Here is a 25,511-nt window from a genome sequence, read left to right as displayed (position 1 = left end):
TATAAATGTCAATTGCTGTGGATAAATGTATTTATTCCTCTATGCATTTATTTAAATCATTTATTTCTTTCTACCAAATAAATTAAATAAATACATTTATTTTTAATTAAACGAGGATCTACAATTTATCAGAGTTCAGAGATTTAGACAAGGAAGCTACATGCCACTCTTGTGTGCAATTCCATTCTATGGTATCTACCAAACAAACAGGAAACTAGAAATTTTCAAACAGGAAATTGAAAATTACTAGAATCGAGCAGCACCTTCAGGTTTTCAGCGAAAGCTGGTCAGGCTTGGATGTAAGCTTAAAAAATAAACGCATTTCAACTAATGCACAGTGGCGCAGCGGGCTAAGGTCGTGTGCTCTTCAAGGACGTCATGTTTCAAGTTCAAACCACGGTTATTTATTTATTTTCTTTCCTCCTGCAATATGTGCTGTTTTAAAACATAAATAATTTGTTTAATATAAAAGGTGTCGATATCAAACTGCTTGCACACCCTGGTATGTTTTGACGTTGACCAACATGTGGAATCTCATGATTGGTAGATGTCCAGTTATTTAGCTTTTCTGTTTGAATAGTTGTTACACACCCTTAAAAAGCAGACGGAAGAGGAAGAAGAAGAAGGAGAATAACACTTTTACCTTAGTTTGACGACTTATATCTCATTGTGGGTAAGAGGTATGTACGTTTTTTTCCACATTTGAGGTAAGAAAGTTTCAGACTTTTGATACTCATACAGATGGTAATTCTAAGTGATTTAGTTTTGCCACTGCAACATGCTAAACTATTTGAGCTGTATAGAGACTCGGTAGTTTCAAACAAGTTTTTCTAACTTGTACGAGGAACTACCGTTCCTCTCAATTATATATATATATATATATATATATATATATATATATATATATATATATATATATATATATACACACACACATACACACACACACTGAGTGTACAAAACATTAGGAACACCTGCTCTTTCCATGAAATTGATTGACGAGGTGAATCCAGGTGAAAGCTATGATCCCTTACTGATGTAACCTGTTAAATCCACTTCAAATCAGTGTAGATGAAGGGGAGACAGGTTAAAGAAGGGTTTTTAAGCCTTGACAGAACTGAGACATGGATTGTGTACTGTATGTGTGCCATTCAGAGGGTAAATGGGCAAGACAAAAAATTTAAAGTGCCTTTGAATGGGGTATGGTAGTAGGTGCCAGGCGCGCCGGTTTGAGTGTGTCAAGAACTGCAATGCTGCTGGGGTTTTCATGCTCAACAGTTTCCCGTGTGTATCAAGGATGGTCCACCACCCAAAGGACATCCAGCCAACGGCAGGCCAGTGGTCGAAAATGGCTCATTGATGAAAGAGGCCAAAGGAGGCTGACACGAATTGTGCAGAGCAAACAGACGGGCTACAGTTAGTCAACTGAAAGTCCAGTACAACATTGGTGCCGAAAGACCCATAAAAGAATGCACAACTCATCGTACCTTGACACGAATGGGGTATGGCAAAACACAAGAACCTGCGGTTGCAGTGGGCTAAGGAACGAAAACACTGGACACTGGAGGATTGGAAAAACATTGCCTGGTCTGATGAATCCCAGTTCCTGCTGTTTCACGCTGATGGGAGGACTAGGGTAAAACCACATGAGTACATGCATCCATCATGCCGTGTGTCAACATTGCAGGCTGGTGGTGGTGGTGTGATGGAGTGGGGTGTGTTTTCATGGCACACATTGGGCCCCTTGATAAAAGTGGAGCAAAGTTTGAATGCCACAGGATATATGAACATCATTGCCAATCAGGTGCATCCCTTCATGACAGCAGTGCATCCATCGGCTAATTGATTATTTCAGCAGGACAATGCCCCATGCTACAAGGCGAGGATTGTCCAGGAATGGTTCCACGAACATGAAAGTTAATTCAGCTCACTGCAGTAGCCTGCCCAGTCACCAGATCTCAATCCAATTGAGCATCTCTGGGATGAGATGGAACAAGCTATTCGAAGTAGAGATCCACTGCCAGCCAACTTGACACAACTGTGGGAAGCACTGGAGTCAACATGGGCCAGGATCCCTGAGGAACGCTTTCGACACCTTGTAGAGTTCATGCCCTGACGAATTGAGGCTGTTCTGAGGGCAAAAGTGGGTGCAACTCAATATTAGGAAGGTGTTCCTAATGTTTTGTACACTCAGTGTATGTGTATATATATATATATATATATATATATATATATATATATATATATATATATATATATATATATATATATATATATATCTAACAAGGTGAGGTTGCTGAAGACAGTTTACTGTCAAAAGTCAAACACCATGGCAAGACTGAGCACAGCAACAAGACACAAGGTAGTTATACTGCATCAGCAAGGTCTCTCCCAGGCAGAAATTTCAAGGCAGACAGGGGTTTCCAGATGTGCTGTCCAAGCTCTTTTGAAGAAGCACAAAGAAACGGGCAACGTTGAGGACCGTAGATGCAGTGGTCGGCCAAGGAAACTTACTGCAGCAGATGAAAGACACATCATGCTTACTTCCCTTCGCAATCGGAAGATGTCCAGCAGTGCCATCAGCTCAGAATTGGCAGAAAACAGTGGGACCCTGGTACACCCATCTACTGTCCGGAGAAGTCTGGTCAGAAGTGGCCTTCATGGGAGACTTGCGGCCAAAAAGCCATACCTCCGACGTGGAAACAAGGCCAAGCAACTCAACTATGCACGAAAACACAGGAACTGGGGTGCAGAAAAATGGCAGCAGGTGCTCTGGACTGATGAGTCAAAATTTGAAATATTTGGCTGTAGCAGAAGGCAGTTTGTTCGCCGAAGGGCTGGAGAGCGGTACACGAATGAGTGTCTGCAGGCAACAGTGAAGCATGATGGAGGTTCCTTGCAAGTTTGGGGCTGCATTACTGCAAATGGAGTTGGGGATTTGGTCAGAATTAATGGTCTCCTCAATGCTGAGAAGTACAGGCAGATACTTATCCATCATGCAATACCATCAGGGAGGCATCTGATTGGCCCCAAATTTATTCTGCAGCATGACAACGACCCCAAACATACAGCGAAAGTCATTAAGAACTATCTTCAGCGTAAAGAAGAACAAGGAGTCCTGGAAGTGATGGTATGGCCCCCACAGAGCCCTGATCTCAACATCATCGAGTCTGTCTGGGATTACATGAAGAGAGAGAAGCAACTGAGGCTGCCTAAATCCACAGAAGAACTGTGGTTAGTTCTCCAAGATGTTCGGGCCAACCTACCCACCGAGTTCCTTCAAAAACTGTGTGCAAGTGTACCTAGAAGAATTGATGCTGTTTTGAAGGCAAAGGGTGGTCACACCAAATATGGATTTGATTTAGATTTTTCTTCTGTTCACTCACTTTGCATTTAGTTAATTGATAAATGGTAGTTCCTCATACAAGTTAGAAAAAACTGGTGGGAAACTGCCGAGATTTAGTTATACATAGGGCCACGGCAAATTCAAGGTACTGTTTCAAGAAATTCAGGAATGAAAATATAAAAAATACATTTCATGGATTGTCACGGAAGAGGCATTTTATTAAAACAAACAAAAAAAACACAATAAAAAAAAAGTTTCTATTGTAAGTTGCCTAGGGTCGAAACATTTAATGGTAGCTACTGAGTCAACATTTTACATTGTAACGTTTAAAACAATCTTTTAAAATGTAACAAACAAGGGTCATTTAAATGTGTTAGCTGAAAAAAGTAAAAAAAAAAGTTTGAATGACAAATTCGGCAACATTGTCGAGTTTTGTAAACATTTAAACCACATAACATTCAAATCTATACAAAATAATCTGAAGAACAAGAACAGGAAAAACAACACACACACACACACACAAGCAAGCACGCTCACACACACACACAAGCAAGCACGCTCACACACACACACACATGCACACACACACCACACACACAATTATCTGGCCCGTGAGCAGAAAACTAGTCATTTTTTGAAGGCCAGCATCGTGCATCTTGTTGCAGTTTCAACACTCATGGTTTGTCTTTGTGGTGTAAAAACCTGTCCATATGCAGAAACTGCTCGTTCTGCATCCACAGAGTTAGGTGGAATTGACAAAAAACAGCGTGCAATTTTTGTCATTTTTCAGAATCTGATTTCATACCTCACCCAGAAATCAACAATATTGACATTTTTCACAGTAGGCAGTCAAATACACAATTTTCGTGGCTCTAGTTATACAACGAGAGACTAGTGATCCGTCGCTTGCAGCATCTGTGTAGTAGTGGTTAGAGCACTGTGTTCTTGACTGGAGGATTGTGAGTTGAATCACAGGTGGGGGAACACATTGCTGCTTTACCTAGATTGGTCCAGTAAAAAACCTGACTGTATGAATTGGTAATTGTATGTCACAATTGTAAGTTGGCCTGGATAAGTGTGTCTGCTAATAATAATAATAATAATATGCGTGTTTGGTTGGTACTTGGATGGGAGACTGCCTGGCAATACCAAGTATTTCAAACTTTTCTTTGAAGTTTTACTTGTTTAATTAACAAATAGTAGATTAAACAGGAAAAATGAGCTGATTTACTTTTAATTTATTGATACCACCTCGCTTTGCTCGCCTTTAAAAAGGTACCCGGGTCAGCCCAAAAAAAGAGTCCCCTCAGCCAGCTGGTCCTGAAGATCACTACACTAACACACACTAACACTAACCAGCTTCAGGACAGCACTGCAAAAAAAAATGCCAATTAGAATCAACCAAATTGTAAAAGAAATCAAAAGGTCCTATTTGGAACATTGGGACAAAGAAACAAAACCCCCAAATAAACTTGATTGTTATCAGGCAAAAAAAAGAGACTTTACTCTAGCAGAATATCTCTTCACTGTCAGAGATACAAAGCAGAGGCAGATCCTGACCAAGTACAGAGTGAGTGACCACAGCCTGGCCATTGAAAAAGGTTAACACAGACAGACCTGGCTGGCCGAGAGAGAACAGGCTCTGTGGTCACTGTGAGACAAGAGAGGTCAAGACAGAGATGCACTTTCTCCTACACTGTGAGAAATACTCCCAAACAACGGAAAAATTCCTATAAAAAATTACTATTTCCCAATAACGCAAATTTAATTGAATCATAGATATAGTAAAAAAGTCAGCCTGAATTCCAACACACCTTTAAACAGAACATTCACAGCTCCTTATTGTGATCTTTCAGTTCCAAGAACTACGAGTAAAGACTTAGCTATTTATTAAGCTGTGATTGGATTTCCTATTTCTCTGCAGCTTGTGGTATTAACAATAACTGGTCTGTCCCGTTGAAGGATTTACGCTGATAAGAACATAAGAACATAAGAAAGTTTACAAACGAGAGGAGGCCATTCAGCCCATCTTGCTCGTTTGGTTGTTAGTAGCTTTATTGATCCCAGAATCTCATCAAGCAGCTTCTTGAAGGATCCCAGGGTTTCAGCTTCAACAACATTACTGGGGAGTTGGTTCCAGACTCCCACAATTCTTTGTGTAAAAAAGTGCCTCCTATTTTCTGTTCTGAATGCCCCTTTATCTAATCTCCATTTGTGACCCCTGGTCCTTGTTTCTTTTTTTCAGGTCAAAGAAGTCCCCTGGGTTGACATTGTCTATACCTTTTAGGATTTTGAATGTTTGAATCAGATCGCCACGTAGTCTTCTTTGTTCAAGACTGAATAGATTCAATTATTTTAGCCTGTCTGCATACGACATGCCTTTTAAACCCAGGATAATTCTGGTTGCTCTTCTTTGCACTCTTTCTAGAGCAGCAATATCCTTTTAGTAACGAGGTGACCAGAACTGAACAAAATATTCTAGGTGAGGTCTTACTAATGCATTGTAGAGTTTTAACATTACTTTCCTTGATTTAAATTCAACACTTCTCACAATATATCTGAGCATCTTGTTAGCCTTTTTTATAGCTTCCCCACATTGTCTAGATGAAGACATTTCTGAGTCAACATAAACTCCTAGGTCTTTTTCATAGTTCCCTTCTTCAATTTCACTATCTCCCATATGATATTTATAATGCACATTTTTATTGCCCGCATGCAGTACTTTACACTTTTCTCTTTTAAATTTAATTTGCCATGTGTCTGCCCAATTCTGAATGCTGTATAGATCATTTTGAATGACCTTTGCTGCTTCAACAGTGTTTGCCACTCCTCCTATTTTTGTGTTGTCTGCAAATTTAACGAGTTTGCTTACTATACCAGAGTCTAAATCATTAATGTAGATTAGGAATAGCAGAGGACTTATTACTGATCCCTGTGGTACACCACTGGTTACGTCACTCCATTTTGAAGTTTCTCCTCTAATCAGTACTTTCTGTTTTCTACCTGTTAACCACTCCCTAATCCATGTGCATGCATTTCCTTGAATCCCTACTGCGTTCAGTTTGAGAATTAATCTTTTGTGCGGGACAAAAGCTTTCTAGAAATCTAAATAAACCATGTTGTATGCTTTGCAATTATCCAATGTCAATGTTGCATCCTCAAAAACATCAAGTAGGTTAGTTAGACACGATCTCCCTTTCCTAAAACCACGCTGGCTGTCTCCCAGGATATTGTTACCATGATGTGCATTATATATTCTTTATTTCTCAGCCTCCTGAGCCCCTTTCAAACTTCACTTTTATCTAAACTCACCTAACCAAAGATAGAGTTGTGGCGAGCTGTAAATGTACACTCTCTCTTTAAATCTGTATCTTTAAATAGCTGTCTGGTTATAGAGATCGGGGCCACCTCTCATGTGTACTAGTACTTAACTGTATTTTGATATTCTGCAACCACTGTAAGTCTGCTAAGCAAATTAATAATAATAATAATAATAATAATAATAATAATAATAATAATAATAATAATAATAATAATAATAATAATAATGTATTTTTCATACAGAACTCCGCTGCTTGCCTGGTGTTCTCTCTACCTCACTTCTCCCACGCAACTCCACTGGCTCCCGATCACCGCTTGTATCCAGTTCAAGACTCTTGTACTTGCCTACAGATGCCTTGACCAGACTGCACCCAGCTACCTCCAGACCCTCATCTCTCCCTACACCCCCACTCGACCTCTCCACTCCTCCTGCACTAGAAGACTGGTTCTACCTCCTCTACGCTCCCCTGCCTCCAGAGCCCGCTCCTTCTCCACCCTCGCCCCGCAGTGGTGGAATGACCTTCCTACAGATGTCAGGACTGCGCAGTCCCTGACCACATTCCGGCGCCTCCTCAAGACTCACCTCTTCAGACAACACCTGTAGCACTCCTCTTTTCCATCTGGACACTTATCACTCTTCCTTAAATGCACTTTACTTGCATTTATCTGCTCCCTATTTTACTGCATTTAATCCTATGCTTTACAGAGTACTGTACTGTAATCTGCCACAAGTGTTGTTCAATCTGTAGTATTTTGCATTTAATCATATCCTGATGTAACTATCACTGACACTGTTATCTGCTCTGATATTGATTTGTATTTTGTAATATACTTGTTCTTACTAGAACTGAAGTCATTGTATTTTATCCTGCTCTTAATTGTATTAATACTTGGACTGTGATTCTTTAAATGTATTTTTGTTTACGACTGTAAGTTACGATGGTAACTTTACAAGTAAAGTTGTGGGGCTTGCTTTAGCTCTTTAAAAGTATTTTGTGGTTGTAGAAAAAGTTTAAAAAGTTTTACTTTTTAAATCAAAGCAGTTACATACAGTCAAAGTTAAATGTAGTAAAATAATTGGTCTGATTAGTTTGATAGATGACTATATCAGCCTTATTACTTTGGACTGTGGGGCAGTTAGATCACACATTTCATCAGACATGGACCGTTTGATTGGTAGAAGATATTTTTAACTGATTTCATATTTGAATAGCAGAGAAGTAGAGGAAGATTTCATACTCTAACTTTTTGTCTAACTTGTTAGAAAAGTGGTCAAAGTAGCTGATTTGTGTCAAAAGTCACATTGTTTACTAATTGTCTCATGCTTAGAATGTACTGTAATTTGAAATTTCTCAGAGTTCTATGAAATTTAATTCAACAGTGGGAAGTAGACTTTCCTGTTTTCATATTTCAAATTTGAATAGTTGAGAAGTAGAGGAAGATTTCATTTCCTCTAGGTATTTGTCTAACTTGTTGGGAAAGTGGTCAAAACGGCAGTTATTTCTAAAAGTTCACAGAAAACGTAGTTGGTGCAGTTACTAAAACAGGTGTACCTCTTGATTGGTAAAAATTATATCTGTTTTGATTTCATATTTGAATGGCAGGGAAGTAGAGGAACATGTCATACCCTCTAACGTTTTGTCTAGCTTGTTGGAAAAGTGGTCAAAGTAGCTGATTTGTGTCAAAAGTCACATTGTTTACTAATTGTCTCATGCTTAGAATGTACTGTAATTTGAAATTTCTCAGAGTTCTATGAAATTTAATTCAACAGTGGGAAGTAGACTTTCCTGTTTTCATATTTCAAATTTGAATAGTTGAGAAGTAGAGGAAGATTTCATTTCCTCTAGGTATTTGTCTAACTTGTTGGGAAAGTGGTCAAAACGGCAGTTATTTCTAAAAGTTCACAGAAAACGTAGTTGGTGCGGTCACTAAAACAGGTGTACCTCTTGATTGGTAAAAGTTATTTCTGTTTTGATTTCAGATTTGAATAGCAGAGAAGTAGAAGAAGATTCCATATACTCTCACGTTTTAAAGTTTGAACTGCGTTTCTAGCTTAAACGGTATAAGAGGAGTAGCGTGCCAAAGAAGAAGAAGTCGTAGTATGTCGAAGATTTAAAGTGAGGACTCTTGCTTCGCAAGCCCCACTAATAATAAGTATGTCGAAGATTTAAAGTGAGGACTCTTGCTTCGCAAGCCCCACTGATAATAAATATGTTGAAGATTTAAAGTGGGGACTCTTGCTTCGCAAGCCCCACTAATAATAAATATGTTGAAGATTTAAAGTGGGGACTCTTGCTTCGCAAGCCCCACTAATAATAAATATGTCGAAGATTTAAAGTGGGGACTCTTGCTTCGCAAGCCCCACTAATAATAAATATGTTGAAGATTTAAAGTGGGGACTCTTCCTTCGCAAGCCCCACTAATAATAAATATGTCGAAGATTTAAAGTGGGGACTCTTGCTTCGCAAGCCCCACTAATAATTTCGAACTTGGTCCGGGGTGTACCAGCATCAGAATTTTCTTAGGAACTGGGGCAGAAAACTTCTAACGGGTTTGAAAGAATGAGATTTTATGATATATAATCTTTTTTAATTTTTTTTTTTTGGATTTCCCTACATTGATATATTTTTGCATTAATGAATTGGTGAGCTGTGGGTTTGCCAACTTTCCACTTTCCCGAAACCGGACATTAGGAACGGCACTGTGTATTTAATAAAGAAACTGCCGCCCTCAATTTGGCCATTCTGCCACGTACATATTTCTGCACTTTAAATAAATGAACTGCAGTCAATCCAACAGTAAAATCAAGCACCTTTCTCTAGCATTTACGTCTCCGTGTGAAAGACATGAATGTGTGGGGCACAAGTACAACACAACACCGGGGGGGGGGGGGGGGGGGGTGCTTTCATTTTCTTTTAAATCTTCTCCGGGGGGGGGGGGGGTAGAATCTCTGTATAGATTTATTTACGCGATCCCTAAAAAGATCGGAAGGTGGCAAGACGTTTTATTTTTATTTTCACTATTTACAGTTAGGCTGTGCAACACATGTCTGTTTTATATTCAATACGTATCTCCACTCGGTAAGAAAAGAAAAAGAAAACCGAACAACATATTTCTATTACCATTAACTATAACGTTATGCTAAACGGATGATCAAATACATTTCTTTTAATTCAGCTATATGGTATTAACATGAAGAAGCATTTTTTTAAATATATATCACAACTGATTGCATTATCTCCCATATGTGATTGTCTGCACTGTTTAGACAAGTTTTCTTCAACACATGTATGTAATCTGCAGAACTAGAACGGCAACCTCGTTTTTCATAAACATGACTTTAATAGTAACACAGTTAGGATTAGAGTTTGAGATTAGGTTTAGGGGTAAAGATTAGGTTAGTTGTAGATATTAGGTTTAGGAGTAGTAGGCTAGTAGGTACCTACTGGCCGATTGATATGGGATGATTTTGATTGATAACGTGCCATTTAATCGACTGATTTCAATCAGATTGGCTGAGGAAAGAGATCTAAATAATTAATTTAAAACAACTGCACAGCCCTTTTCAATCTGAGAAAATAACAAAGAGGAACTGTATTGCACACGCATTCTAATGCTAAACTAATAATAATAATAATAATAATAATAATAATAATAATAATAATAATAATAATAATAATAATCAGCAGCAGCAGCAGCAGCCGGACACATGCAAAAAAAAAAAGACCTGAGCAGCGGGTTTCTGTCATTAGTAAAAACAAGAAATATACCAGAAATAAGTTCTCTAGAATCTAGAATTGACAGAGGCTAAATATTTCCTTTTAAAAAACAAAACATTTCTGTCCCTAAGCCCTAGAAGTTCTGAAATCTTAAAACCTGAGAGGAAATTATTATTATTATTATTATTATTATTATTTATTTATTTATTTATTTATTTATTTATTTCTTAGCAGACGCCCTTATCCAGGGCGACTTACAGTCGTAAGCAAATACATTTCAAGAATCACAGTACAAGTAATAATACAATTAAGAGCAAGATAAAATACAATGACTTTGGTTCTAGCAAGTACAAGTATATGACAAAATACGATTCAATAACGGAGCAGATAACAGTGTCAGTGATAGTTATATCAGGATATAATTAAATACAAAATACTACAGATTAAATAACACTTTTTATTGCTATCAGATGATTCCAAATTAGTATCAAACCTTTAGTTTTATTGTCTGAATTTATCAATGCTTTTTTTATGCAATCTGTCAAATTTCAGCCAACCCAAACCACTCAATAAGTATAAGTAGATAAAGTGTGCCCTACCTTCTTCTCGTGCTCCTCTCTGCAACTGGAAATACTGGATTCTGGTGACAATGTATTGTGTGTTCACAGCATCAGATCCTACATGTGGCAAACAGTATGTTCAGACACAGTCATTTACTAGAAGAATCTTACCATGCCCCTCCCATTTAACCAAATATAGACTGGGTTTAGATTTTCTTTCATTAGTGGGTGTCACCTCATCTACCATATATATATATATATATATATATATATATATATATATATATATATATATATATATATAGTTTGTTTTTCTTTAATAGCACCTTCCACAATACATATCCTCATCTCAACGTCTGCTGCAATGGGAGGATCGTCATCAAGCGGTAAATCTTATTAAAAGCCTCATCTTTACCACAGAAAAAACAGCGTTGTGCATATTTATGTATCTCTCCCTATTTTGCAGAACCGCCGAAACCAGAGCCGAGACCAGAGCCACTTCTCATTAACCCATGGCGTGAAGTTTAATTCGGAGATGTGTAAGTGATCAGTTTTTTTGTTTTGTATTTTCTTTAAAGACTGAGCTTTTTAAAGTTTGATATTTCTTTTCATTTTGACTTGTTTTACAGTGCTTACATGAAACTTCAAGAAGAAATAAAAAAACACCAACCACACCCTAAGGCTTCTGGGAAGTCAAGCTTTCTAAATACTGTGCTCTCAGAACTCAGGAGATAAGAACTCAACGGCAGAGTACAAAACATTCAAGCAGTGAGACCAGGTGCACAAACAAGCGTCACACAACATGTAAGTGTTTAAATTCCAACACCTCCTACACTTCTCATCTAGTGTGCTTAATTACTGTGTCCTGTCATCTCACTGGCAGTAACAGCAGAGACAAAAACAGCAAGTGCACACGAGGTTCAGGTGCTTTAAGCCGAGGGGACACTAATCTACATGTTGCTAGAAACATATAGAAAGGGAGATATTTTTCTTGTATAAATATATCCTGCCAATCAGGACTGTAACAACTACAGTTAGCTGCAGTATTATGTGAACACAAGTATATAAATCGATATTATTTCAAACCCATCATGTTGCAATTTTAATATAAACTGTGAACGCTTACCTTCCACTATTCGAGTGATTTAATACTTGTGTTTTTTAACCGGACCAGTTGTACATTTGTACCAGTTGTAAGCCCTGTAAGTGGTAATGTGGGGTCGTCCTAAAACCCGTCCGGAAGCGCCCGGAGACACCCGGGGAAGCCCGGATCCTATTATTATTATTATTATTATTATTATTATTATTATTATTATTATTATTATTATTATTAATGAAAATAATAATCACATATTTATGTATTAATGTATCGGGAAACAGACAAAGCAAGTACCTTTCACGTTCTTTAGCCTGTAGCAAACCTGCAACCAAACAAAGAAGATCAACTTCCTTCTATGTGTTTCATTGCCGCTTACCTTTAATAATGATTTAGGCAACTCGATACAACATTAACAACAACACACGTTCATTAAGCAGTTGGCTTTACTTACAGGTTTGCTAGCATGCTTCTGTCAGTTCTTTTTCTTTCTCTCTAAGCACTTTATTTAAGGTCTTACGTCTCTCTGTTCCGTCCACAGCTGTGGCACAAGTAGACATTCACATGCTATGCTGTGAAATATACACACACACCCTTCTTTTCTGCATATTAGCTCACATTGTGAGGGCTTTGCCACCTCAAACTGAGTGTGATGTTGGTTAAGCAGTTATTTTGCGCATAGATGGTGCATATTAGTGGCATGTACAGTGGCATTGGGTAGCAGTGTGGAGTAATGGTTAGGGCTGTGGACTCTTGACCGGAGGGTCGTGGGTTCAATCCCCAGTGGGGACACTGCTGCTGTACCCTTGAGCAAGGTACTTTACCTAGATTGCTCTAGTAAAAACCCAACTGTATAAATGGGTAATTGTATGTAAAAAATAATGTGATATCTTGTAACAATTGTAAGTTGCCCTGGATAAGGGCTTCTGCTAAGAAATTAATAATAATGTACAGTACTAGTAAGTACTATTTAGTATGAAAATTAGAGCATTTATTATGAATTGTAAGAAAAAAATGCCTTGTTTAATAGCAGATATTTAATTAAAAAGTCACATGTTGTTTTGAACTAAGCAACAGATACAGTATGTGAAATATACCCATTTATAATAAACATTTAAAGGTACAAAATCATTTAGCTTATGAAAGTATGTCTTGTGTTCTTCTTTGAATGAAATTGTACATGATGCAGTAGCCTGGTATGTGCAATGCATCACATTTCTGGAAATGAAATGTCTCTAATGTTACTATAAAGTGTGGTGTTTACGTCAGTACTCACACCCGTATGTAAATTACATTACACATTGCAGCTTTTATTTTGTGATTTTTTTTTATATTATCTGGAGGTCTTCCTTTAGGCCATCATATAAAATCCAATTACTCTTTCTTCATATCACGGATATAAAGTGGTTTCCACTGTTGCTCCAAAAAGTGTGTACCTAAAATAAAACACATTGTTTAGTTGTGTGTGAAGTACATTAAAAATATATTTTATTGTAGAATTTAATCCACAATAATGGAGAGTAGAAAAAAAAAAACATTTGTACAAAGATTAAAAACAAAACTAGTGAAAATAAATAAATAAATACCAAAATCATAAATGAAAGTTCAGATAGCAAAATCTATTGATAAATAAGTATTTCAAGGATCTTCAGTCTTTTTTTTAATTTAATTTTGTTTCAAAGTATTACTGTTATTGATCCTAGCACAGACAAAATACATAAATAAAATAACATACACAGTTTAGTGAAAGGTCCTTTTATAGAATGATGCAGTGAGATTCAAAAATTGTATTTTTGTATTTATTAAATACGTACTGCCCAAACAACCTCTGATATGAGCCTGAAATGTCCACATTAGTGTACACTGACCTTAAAGGGTACAGAAGGACCTTTTTATTTTATTGTGTTACATGTTCCCATGTGTTGCTACAACTGTTTATGTAAAGTGTGTGTATTCTTTCAATTTTTTTTTTACATTTTGACCGCTTTTTAAACATTTAAATTGCATTTCCTGCCTCAAGATGGCTTCACATGTACCCGCATGGACCTCTAAGAATTACATTTCCCATCATCCTCCTGCTCACTGGTAAATCCATCTGTTACATAATATATCAACCTACAATTAATGGGTTACATGGTCAGAAGGAAAAAAAAAACATTATTTATTGTTTATTTATTTCTTTTAGCATAGCCAGCTCAAATCTGACAGTGTACCATGAAACTTCAACATGCAGGGAACGTGGGAAAATTGAACAAATTGGATAATAAATAAAGGAATTATGGCCATATATACAAAAGGGACCAAAAGCAACCAAAAAAATGAACAAAAAGAAGAGGATGTCTATTTAAATAATAACATTAAAACTACTATATTTATATGGTTTAATTAGTCTTATCAATTATTTAACAATGTGTCCTGGTTTGACATTTCATTCTTGCAGTGCTGCAGCTCGTGGTGCAAAGACTGAGCTCAATCCTCCTCATTTATTACAGCAATATTAGCAGCAATACCAGCAACAGCTACAGCATTGCCCATACATGCTACAACACCAGAGCACAAATCCATGTCTACAATTTGCACTTCCTATGGAGATCGCTGGGCTAATGAGCTTTTAGGGCAGACCCGAACTGTCAGAAAACTTTCATGGAAAAAGTTTTCCTCACACATTCCTAAATCTTTTGAGTATCACTTGGAACTCCCCAATGAGCAGTCAATGAGGGGATATCAAGACACACAGTCAGAATTGTGTCAAATCCTCTGTGTTTCATACTCAACTTTGTTATATAGTCAGAGTGTATCGCAAACATTCATTAAACATGTGTTCAACGTACCTTATTAAGAAGTTCTGACACCAACAGTTTTGAGTATAGAGCCCATATTCTGGTATTGCACTGCGGTCACCATAATTTTAGAATTTGAAATGTTTTCAAAGAAATTTCCTTTTCAAATTATCCGGACCTCCCACTTTCGTTAAAAATCTCAATATATTGTTTACTTTAACGGTATGTTTCGTATCAGGTATTCCCCCTTCATGACAGTCTGGATCTGCCCCTGCTTTGGTGATAGGAGATCTGTGCCTGACGTGTCTCTGTGTACGGTTCTGAAGCGAGGCTGCATAACAGTTTTGCATGTGTTCTGATTTTTTTTTTAAAAATTGTAACTCATAATCCACCATTTATGTGCTTTTTAAAAAAAAAATAAAAAAAATAAACTGTTTATGCTAAATGCATTATTTTGTTACTTGTAAAAAAGTGCACTTTTGTAATTGATATCTCACTACTTTTCATTTAATTGAAAAGTGTTTGTAATTGTCGAAATGTGGTTAAGTACTTGTGGTTAAGACCAGATTGAATTCCTTCTGCTCTCTATTTAACCTGGGGGTGGCGCAGTCGAGCAAGTTTTGTAGCATTTTATGTTAATTGGGTTCCCTTTCAAGTCGAAGATGACCACCAAACAATATGTATGGGATATTCCTGGCCTTGAGGTAGGTAATGCTGAGCTCTCTATATCAGAGCTGCCGATGGCCCCTTCCTGTGATGACGCACTCGGCCCCGCCCCCCGAGGGTATTAAACCGTCACTCACCGGAATATCTCCCTCTTTTTCCTTTACAAGACTGTAAGGTAAGACCTCTGTGTTTAGCTGAGCGTGTTGTAAGGAAAAATTGATGAAAACTGAAAAACAATATTAGTGAAAGTCAAAAATATGTTTATTTGTGTAATACAAGAATAGAACTATTTGAAGAAAGCAGAGACAAATGCTCTGGGTCACAGCAGATGGAATCTGTGCAACAGACAATGGCTGCAATCACTTTAATAACATAGAACACTCCCCTATAATTACATCATTTGAGACCCTTCCCCACCTAAACCTGTGTACATGGCCAGTCCCCAAGCCTCCCAAACATCACCCAGCATCTCTTATCTCTGAGATTCTACCATCCCTACATGCAACCAAAACAGAGCAGAACAGAGACCCTTTCCACAAATGCCCATAAATGGTCATATTTGTGACTCTGCATTCGAAAATACCCCACCTAAACTCTGTGCTCAATATCTCTCCATTGAATGTACCATACATCCCAAATATTAATATGGACTATCAAATTTCCTTACAAGCCTCCCTTAGAAATTCTAAATATAATATATGAGAGCATCTCACCATCATACACAGTACATAATAGTTCATATTCAATTACATAACAGTGATACAAAATAATATAAACTTTATGAAAAGTAGTGATTTATAAGGAAGTGATTTAAGATTGAATTTAATCCCAGCGACAAGCTTCTGTTTTAGGTTGTCTAGATGCATTCTAGATCTTACCTGTCTTCAAATACCTGTCATCGATAGGGTTATTAAATCAATAATTCCTATAATCAGCAACTCCTTAAGATAAGTTTCTTTGCGTGAATTTGAATTATTTCACCATAATACTTGTGAATCATTCTACGAAGATATATAAACATCATCAGTGTGATTTACAAAAACAGTTTAACTCAAGGTTACTGCTCCCTTAAACAGATAATCCCAGTATGTATTCTTGTATAGAAATTCCAAATTTCCTTCATGTATGAATTCATCAATTTTGTCTTGATGAGCGTCCACTTTAACCTGTATTTCTGCTAAATGTACCTTTATCCCTCCTTCCTCTCAGTAGTTGTTTCAATCTATCTGTAATTTCCAGAAAGGGTTTACTTGAAGCTTATTGAAATCATTGGTGTCAGCAGCATGAATAATCATTCTCTTTGGCATAAAGGGAACAAACATCTTTTCCATGTACAGATGTTTAACAGGTGTAACACAAAAACAGACATTCTAAAGTTATTACAGATTTGATTTCATACCATTTTTCATATTTGTAGTAAAACAGTATTTTAACATTTGTGTATGTAAAATTCAATTTTTTCCAGAATCCATATTCCAAACCATATCAACCTTATGTTCTCATCAGATTGATTTAAACTAACGTCAAAAATGATCACTCTGCATTGAATAAGTACTAAAATAGTGTATGAATGCTTAACTATCTATCTGCAGCATTAGTAAACAATTATCCCTTTTCTCCTTAATTATGCAAACCCCATTACATCTTGTGATATGTTTTACAATACCCACAAAACACAATCATTTTACATAATATTTCTATTGCTAACCCACTGTTACAAATAACATTAACATACATTCCCCTTCATTCATTCCAGACATATTCAATAATACAGTATATCATTTAAATATCCCATTATTTAAAAAAACTAATGTCCATGAAAGGTGATCTCATAGTCTATTTGTTCTTTAACAGAACAACAATTTCAATGGTCAGTCCTGTTCTTTAAGTAAAAGAGATTCGGTATATGATCATCAGCTGAATGTTTCATTGTTGTCTTCACCCGTCCCAACATTTGAATCTTCATTAAAATCAGAATCACCTCATTTCAGCACAGAAGAAAATCAAGTGAGTATTAATTCTTTTGATAACATCTGATTAAATTTCAACCTTGATTTTTCATCTTCACCTGGTGATGTCTGCCTACATGATGCAGTCTGTGTGAGAAGAAATGTTTGCTTCTTTTATTTCAACGATCTGTTTCATCATAATAAGTATGATTATTAATTTGCAAGATCTCTATTGAAACACACAAAGTTCTCCTAAGATGTAATACTCACTAGCCCTGTACTACTGTACCTTGTGTTCCCTAACCCAGTACCCAGAACATTGAAGCAATCAGTCACAAGCCACTGAGGCCATTTATTATGCCTTTGTTCACAAACTTTACCAAAGGAATGTTCTCATGGACCCCAAAATAAGCATGAGAGAGATATGTTTCCCAACAGCTACTACAGCATCATTTTTCATTTCCATAATCCATTGATGCATTTCTGCTGTAACAATATTCTCTTTCATTCATTCTCAATACCCTGGTCCAATCACACCCTCCATATTTTTTTTTCTGCAATGTATATATATATATATATATATATATATATATATATATGTCAGCCAGGTACCCAGTCTAAGGTTACAAGTTCCCACTATGTTTGTTCTAAGACCAAAGATTATTTATTTAAAACAATTAAATCTTACTATATGATCTATTCACTTTAAAACTCATTATATGTTGTGTCTTCAATATATCTTCTAATTGAAATGTATTAACGCTTTCTGCAGCTGAACAAATACACTACAACAGCGTTTTTGTTGCCCAAAATACTTTACCATTGAACCCCTCAAGTATAATAGTATCTTCCATATGTTTTGCAGAAACAAATATTCTGTCGATAGCACCTTGCCCTCTAACCTCATAATCTACTCCTTCAAATCATGAAACTGCTTAACAAGTTCTTTGTAATGACTAAACTTCCCCAGCTGTTTGCAGCAGTGTGGAGTAGTGGTTAGGGCTCTGGACTCTTGACCGTAGGGTCGTGGGTTCAATCCCTGGTAGGGGACACTGTTGCTGTACCCTTGAGCAAGGTACTTTACCTAGATTGCTCCAGTAAAAACCCAACTGTATAAATGGGCAATTGCATGTAAAAATAATGTGTAAAAAAATAATGTAATTGTATGTAAAAATAATGTGATATCTTGTAACAATTGTAAGTTGCCCTGGATAAGGGTGTCTGCTAAGAAATAAATAATAATAATAATTACTAAAACAGAAAAATGAAAAATAAAAAAAATGAAATGAAAGAATAATGAAGTGTGTATTAAATTAAACAAGTTTAGAAATAAAACAGTTCCTTATCCTTCAAAAAGCCAAATGTTCTGTTGCATTCCTTTTACAAATAGAAAAAACAACAAAAGCTTTAAAGTTTGCTTTAAAGTTATTTTAATGGCAGTCGACTTTAACCACCAAAACAACCTCAATGCAATACAAAAGTATTTCCCTTCAGCACTATTACAATGCATTACAAATTTGTAATATAAAGTTGTTGGTTTAATCCAATTCATATAATCAAAATAAGATGAATTTTTGTTTTAAACAGAATGTATTTATGTATAATGAGTACTTTTGAGATGGATAGTATTATGTATACTCTCTCTCTCTGAGTGAAATCCCATATTACATGCTTTGCTTTGAAACGTGAAAATCAATGATAGCTAAACATGACGGCTTGAGAATACAGTACATGCAGTTGCACTGATAACTGCTTGCCACACGATTTTGTTAACCATAATAATAATGCCAATGTTTAATGTAATCTGTAACCTAAATATGTATGCATGATACTTGAAATCAAAAGAAAAACCTCACAAAACAAACAAGCACACACGTACAAACAAAACCGAACAAACACACTCAGTCTGTCTTTCTGTGACGTCACTACAAGCACACTTAATTCACACACAAATATTCATTCACGAAAATATGTTTAATATTCTCGTCTAGTTCCCATAGTTTGTTTCCTAAAAACCTCTGTCCTAAAAATCCCATCAGTCTCTCATCAAATCTCGCTCAGCACTCCATGCTTAACCCCACCCATATATCTCTATATGAGAACACACCTTTTTTCCCATGTGCTGTTTCCTCATGTGCTGCTTTCAGTCCAAAGGTGGCCAGCACTTGTATAGAAATCTGCACACTACACAACACACAAAAACCTTTTTATACAATGTTTAGAAATACTTTAGTCCACTCCATTATACACTAAACTCCCACAATAAAGAATCCGTACTCTATTCACACAAACAGTTGCAATACCTGCAGTTCACGATTGCATCATCAATAATCTCATGTCACTCACGATTTATTCATGTTTCCGTGATCACATTAATCTAATTATCATCACCTCTCCTGCAAGTAGCTCCGTAAAATACTAATTGTAAACAACATAAACAAGACACATTGTAAACATGTGTGCAAACATCCCATTTCACTCACGTAGCTCTGAGTGACACTGCTTTTGTCTTTCCTGCATCACTGCATTCTGACACCTCAGCAGAGAATTGAAATCCCTGTAGATCACTCTGATATCGATCATGTGACCTCTGAGACCTTTGAATTTGACTTGTATTTTTGAATTGTATTTTGAATTGTATTTTTACATCTATGCTCTCTAACAATTCAACTTTTTCCCCCCCTACTCATGTATGGTAGTGTACTCTAGCAAAACTATGACACTAATGTGTAGTTTAAAACTATCCATACAAAATGTATGCAACATCAGAATAAACCCAGTTAATACTGATAACATCAGTGCTTTATTAAAAGTGTTTTCCATTCAAAGAAAATGCAATCTCCCTGTTTAATTCAAGACAAACTAAACAATCATTAATGAACAGACCCCTTAAAAATAAAACATTGTTTTAACTCTGCACTTTTATAAACCAAATATGATACCTGCAATATATTCTGTGTTTTGCCCTGTGTACCCAGTTGTTTAAACTTGCACGCGTTCTCCTTACAGGCATTTAAATCACGTGTTGATGAAAAACAACGCTATTTCCTACCTATAGCAAACATGTTGTACTTTACATTAGGTTCAGGAATGGCAAAAACTTCATGCTCTTTTCCCCAAAACCAAAACTTACAGAAGCCCCATCCCCACTCTGATTGCAGCATCACCTCTCCGTTCACAGTAATGCTTGTGTTACAGCGATTCCCTAGACTAATGGCTATCTAAAAAAAATAGAGAAACAAGAGCCCTACCTTACCCAGTTACGTTAGGGATTTACAGGAAATAAACATTGTAAAAGAAAAACAATACTGCCAGAATACCCAATTTCATCTGGGGTTACAGTAAATTAAAAATCAAGTTTCCATCCGGTACTTCTCAAGTAAAACTAAGAGGAAAATAAAATAAAACGCAAGATCTGTAACAGATAACTACAATCCATCCCACTCAATATATACTGCAATTCAAGAGTATTATCAATCTCCAATAATCTATTCAATCAGGCATAAATTAAGTGATCAGTTTCAAAATACCTTGGTCAGTTTTTATCAATTTCCTATTTTTATGTTCTTTTAAACAAGAAGAATCTGCCTAACTTTCCCTTGTATTACGTCTTACGATCGACATAAACATGTGCATTTGTTAGCTTAATACGGGACAATCCCGATTTCTCTCCCTTTGTAAGCCAGAAAAACACTTTTAAATACACTCACCATTAATAGTATTTTTCAGAAGTACAAAACGATTGGACTAATGGAATCTCTCCTGACCATGTGACACTCCACGACCCCCCCTCTCATCACATGAGGAATCTCTAGTCTGCCTGCAGCTTTCTGTTTCATTCTCGATATCCCGGACGAGCCCCCAATTGTAGGGAAAAATTGATGAAAACTGAAAAACAATATTAGTGAAAGTCAAAAATATGTTTATTGGTGTAATACAATAATAGAAGTATTTGAAGAAAGCAGAGACAAATGCTCTGGGTCACAGCGGATGGAATCTGTGCAACAGACAATGGCTGCAATCACTTTTTAATAACATATAACACTCCCCTATAATGGGATCATTTGAGACCCTCCCACCTAAACCTATGTACATGGCCAGTCAGAGCAGAGACCTCTTCCACAAATCCCTATAAATGGTCATTTTGGAATGCTGACCCTGCATTCCATAATACCCCACCTAAACTATGTGCTCAATATCTCTCCATTGAATGTACCATACATCCCAAATATTAATATGGACTATCAAATTTCCTTACAGTGTTGATAGGAAAGAGCTCTCAAGTCGATTCGGGTCAGTTGTATTTCCCTAGCATTCATGCTGAAAGCTGGCTTGCCACTTTCCTGGAATCAACTACTCTTGAAAAAAAGGCAGAGTTCTTTTATCTGTCTTTCAGCGATTTCCACTACTGTTGGTGGGCCGCTCTTTTTTACTGTCTGTCGTATGTGAGCAACTGTCTGTGCAGTCATCCGCGAGTGAGTTGTCTGTTTCTGTTGAGAGTTACACAAGTACCCTCCTCGGGGCCAGGTCTGTCCGTATTCCCGCTGTCGAGTGATCCAGCCATGCTCTCCTCCTCGGGGCTAGGTACTGTCATATCCCCGTTGTCGAGTGGATCCGCCGTCTGAACCTGACCGCTGTGGCGAGTCGGCTTGGTGTACTCTCTCTCTATCTTCTTTCTCAATTGTCATATTTTTGCAATAAAAACAATCACCCTCCGCGGCTTTGGCCTCTGTCCCCCTCTGGTACACGCTCTGCGCTGACCATGTGTATGTGTTGACCACGAGGTTAGGGTATGCACTTTGCGTAGCGGCCTCTCCAGTGCTGCGGTACTACAGCGCACGCATTGCCTGTAATTCTCTCTCGGTGCACAAGTGTGCAACGCAGGCTGTGTATTTTCCAAGGCAGCGTAGGGCATGATAGTGTAACACGGTATGTGGTGTACATAGTGCCCCAGTACGCAGTGTACGCAGTGCTCGGTATTCACAGCACACGTAGTGCACAGGTGCTAATAACTACCTTCTAGTAACAGTTACGCACAGTGCGCACGGTACATAGTTCACGTACCCACTGCGCAAGGCGTTTAGAATGCTCGAGACAAGCAGTTGTGCTCATTGCGTAAGTACTGCTCTACTAGCGCATAGCTCTTGGTGCTGCACAGTAATAACCAGTGCGCACGTGGTGTACATATTACATGGTATAAGCGTAGTCTGTTGTGCACAAGTCCCCATAAGAGGGAAAGCTGTACATAGTGCTATGCACAAGACCAGGCCCATGTTGGGGTTCCACCGCTGTACAGCCTGTAACGCCAACATCCCACAAGAGGATAATCAAACCCTCTGTGTGCGGTGCTTGAGCGTCCCGCATGCCACCATGGCCCTCTAGAGGGACATAGCATGCAGAATCTGCGGGGACTTTCAGCCTAAGCTGAAAGAGGCTTGTCTGGAGAGAGCCAGGAGAGAGAGCTCTGCATCCTCCGCGGCAGGGCCGTCAGCGCCCCTAGGTGCCCCAGACGCCCTGTCCCAGGACCCTGCCTAGCATTTCAAATGTGCAGCACAGCCGCTCCCCGTCTCCGGTCGCGAGAAGGGTGAATCGATCGAAGCAGGCGAGGGACATTATGAATCTGAAGGCCCAGATGGCCCAGGTCTTGGAGCTACTGACCAAGCTACAACAGCCTCGGCCCCTGTCCAGGCCCCGCTGCAGCCTCAGGTACCATACCCCCCCTCCCCGCAGGGAGTGCAAGTGGTGTGTGAAGGGTCACCTCAGCTGGCACAGGAGGACACACTATCCATAGTGGCCTCAGGTGATGCAGCTTCGTTCTCCTCCGACAAGCAGTTGGGGGACACCCTTGCGGAGGAGGAACCCGGCTCTGAGTGTGTGTCAGAAGCCAATACCACCCCGTTGCCAAGCTCAGTTTCTGAGCTCCTAGAACGTGCTGCAGCGTTCCTGCAAGTTCCCTGGACACCTGTGGCAGAGCCGTGCCAGTCCGTGTTCCAGACGCAGGTGCTGGCTCCTCGGCCGCAGAGTTTCCCAGCCTTCCCAGACTTTATGGAGGAAGTACACTCCTCCTGGGATAGGCCAGCTTCGGGTCCTAGCACCCGATGTGTCCTGACCCTCAGTGCAGGGTGACAGAGACGCATTTAAAGCGAGCGTACGCAGCGGAAGCGCAGGCAACCCGCTTGGCTAACACAGCGAGTGTGCTGACCGCGTATTTCGATGGGGTGTTGCGCGAGGCCCTGCTCCCGGAGCCGGTGGCCTCAGAGCTGCGTCTCCTGTCCGATATACTGCTGCAGATCTACGGTCTTCAAGGGCAAGCCCTGGGCCAGAGCTTGGCTGGCTTAATTGTGGCGCGCAGACAGCTGTGGCTGTCACTAGCCATGGTCCCTGACACGGATAAGACTGCGCTGCTGGATGCACCAGTAGTAATATTACTATAGCTTATGTCAAAAGGCTAATTTATGAACCTTTTGACCTTTATGACCTTATGTGTGTGAATATATGAATATATAATGAGGGGGCGTGGATTTATGAATTTATGAATATATAATGAGGGGGCGTGAATTTTATATAGGAATGGTAGGGTATATATATATATATATAATTTCACAAGCGCTTATAAACATTAAATATTTATAAATGTAAAAGAGTTTGAAATAAAATAATTACTGTTGGTAGGAATTGAACCCAGGCAGACAATTGAGTCAAATGGATCTTAAGTCCATCGCCTTAACCACTCGGCCACAACAGTTTTTCTTAAAACGTAAATAAATAAAAAATAAGTATTAAGCTTACCGGGGTTTCAGAGAATCAAGGTGGTACGGTGTTTGAGCAAAAGGTTGAACTGATCGTGACTACGAGGGGTTTTTGTTTTTGTTTTTTTAAAGGGGCAAGTCTGGGCATGTTTTCAGACCTCATAAAAGGAGAAAAATATTTTGGGCAGTTTATTAGAGTGTTACACAAGATGGCTCATACCTGTGTTAGTTCCTGCTCTGAGAAAGTGGATCTTGAGGATCAGCAAATTTTTTATAAAAGCCTTTAAAAAAATGCACATTAGCCCTCCCTCAGAAGCTAAAGAAACCACGGAATGTAAAAAAGGTTCAAGAGAGAGTCCAAGCAAGGAGCTTTCAAGCATCCGTCCCAAGGATCCTCTGTGTACTGTACAAACTCCTTTGTGGACTGAGCTGAAAACAAACATCAATGAGAGAGAGGGGCGGATGTTTTAGGGTAACTCAGAAAACGCCCAGATGGGCGGTGCCTCAGGGACCACCCATTCATGGATCTCTGATAGGTCGTCTCAAAGAACACCCCACGGGGCCAGAGGCGTCATCAACCCTCATAGGCTGCCACCTAATCCTTGGGAGCCTACTAAAGGGGACCCCACATGCTCTTTTGATTGAAGGAGTCTGACGCCATGTCTTCTGCAAACTTTAGACACTTCTGTGAAAATGCGGTTCTTGAACCTTGCGATCTTGAGATGGACTGGACCAGTGAAGAAATGACACAGCTTATAAAAGACTTGGAACATGTCCCCCTTCTCAACCCTGCAGAGTCTGACTACGTCGACGGCTCTTTAGGCATCTTTTTTGAAAAAGTATTAAAGATCTCTAGGGGTCTCCTGGCTTCTCTATTGGAAGTGATCATTGACCGTGATTTGGTGAAAAATTGTCGCGGTTGTGAAATTGATCACCCGAGCCAGCTGAGACACAGTTGTCTTTTTGAAGCGGACCCCGATTATTTTGACCAACATTTTGAAGAAATACTAGAAAAAATACACATCCCGTGGCTGAAGCTTCTGGTGGCTAAAGCTCTTGCTTGTTTCAATTTCCATCCAACTTTGACAAAACTTCAGAAACTGGTGGAAGATATTTTAACAGAGCTAAGACCAGAACCCTACATTAGACGTAAACTGCACAATCTACAAGAAACCCTGGATGACAAGACCCGAGACATTGTTAACAAACTAACCAAAGCTTATTACCATCGCAGTTTTACAAACCCCCAAGCTCCTTTAGCTTATTACGGGACAGGGGCCTGTTTGAGTTAATAGCAGAGAAAGTGGATTGTAAGAGACTCTTTC

The 25,511-nt window shown here is 38.4% G+C and overlaps 1 non-coding gene across 1 annotated transcript; it reads right to left on the bottom strand.

Moving 5' to 3' along the window:
* Nucleotides 1–24,097: 24,097 nt before the first annotated feature.
* On the bottom strand, nt 24,098–24,182 carry trnal-uaa (transfer RNA leucine (anticodon UAA)). The gene has a single exon. It is a non-coding gene; the product is annotated as a tRNA-Leu (tRNA).
* Between the last annotated feature and the right edge of the window lie 1,329 nt (nt 24,183–25,511).

Source organism: Acipenser ruthenus, chromosome 34, assembly GCF_902713425.1.
Source record: "Acipenser ruthenus chromosome 34, fAciRut3.2 maternal haplotype, whole genome shotgun sequence".
Classification (NCBI taxonomy): Eukaryota; Metazoa; Chordata; class Actinopteri; order Acipenseriformes; family Acipenseridae; genus Acipenser; species Acipenser ruthenus.
Note: the sequence above shows the minus strand (reverse complement) of the source record. Positions and strands in the feature narration are given on the sequence as shown.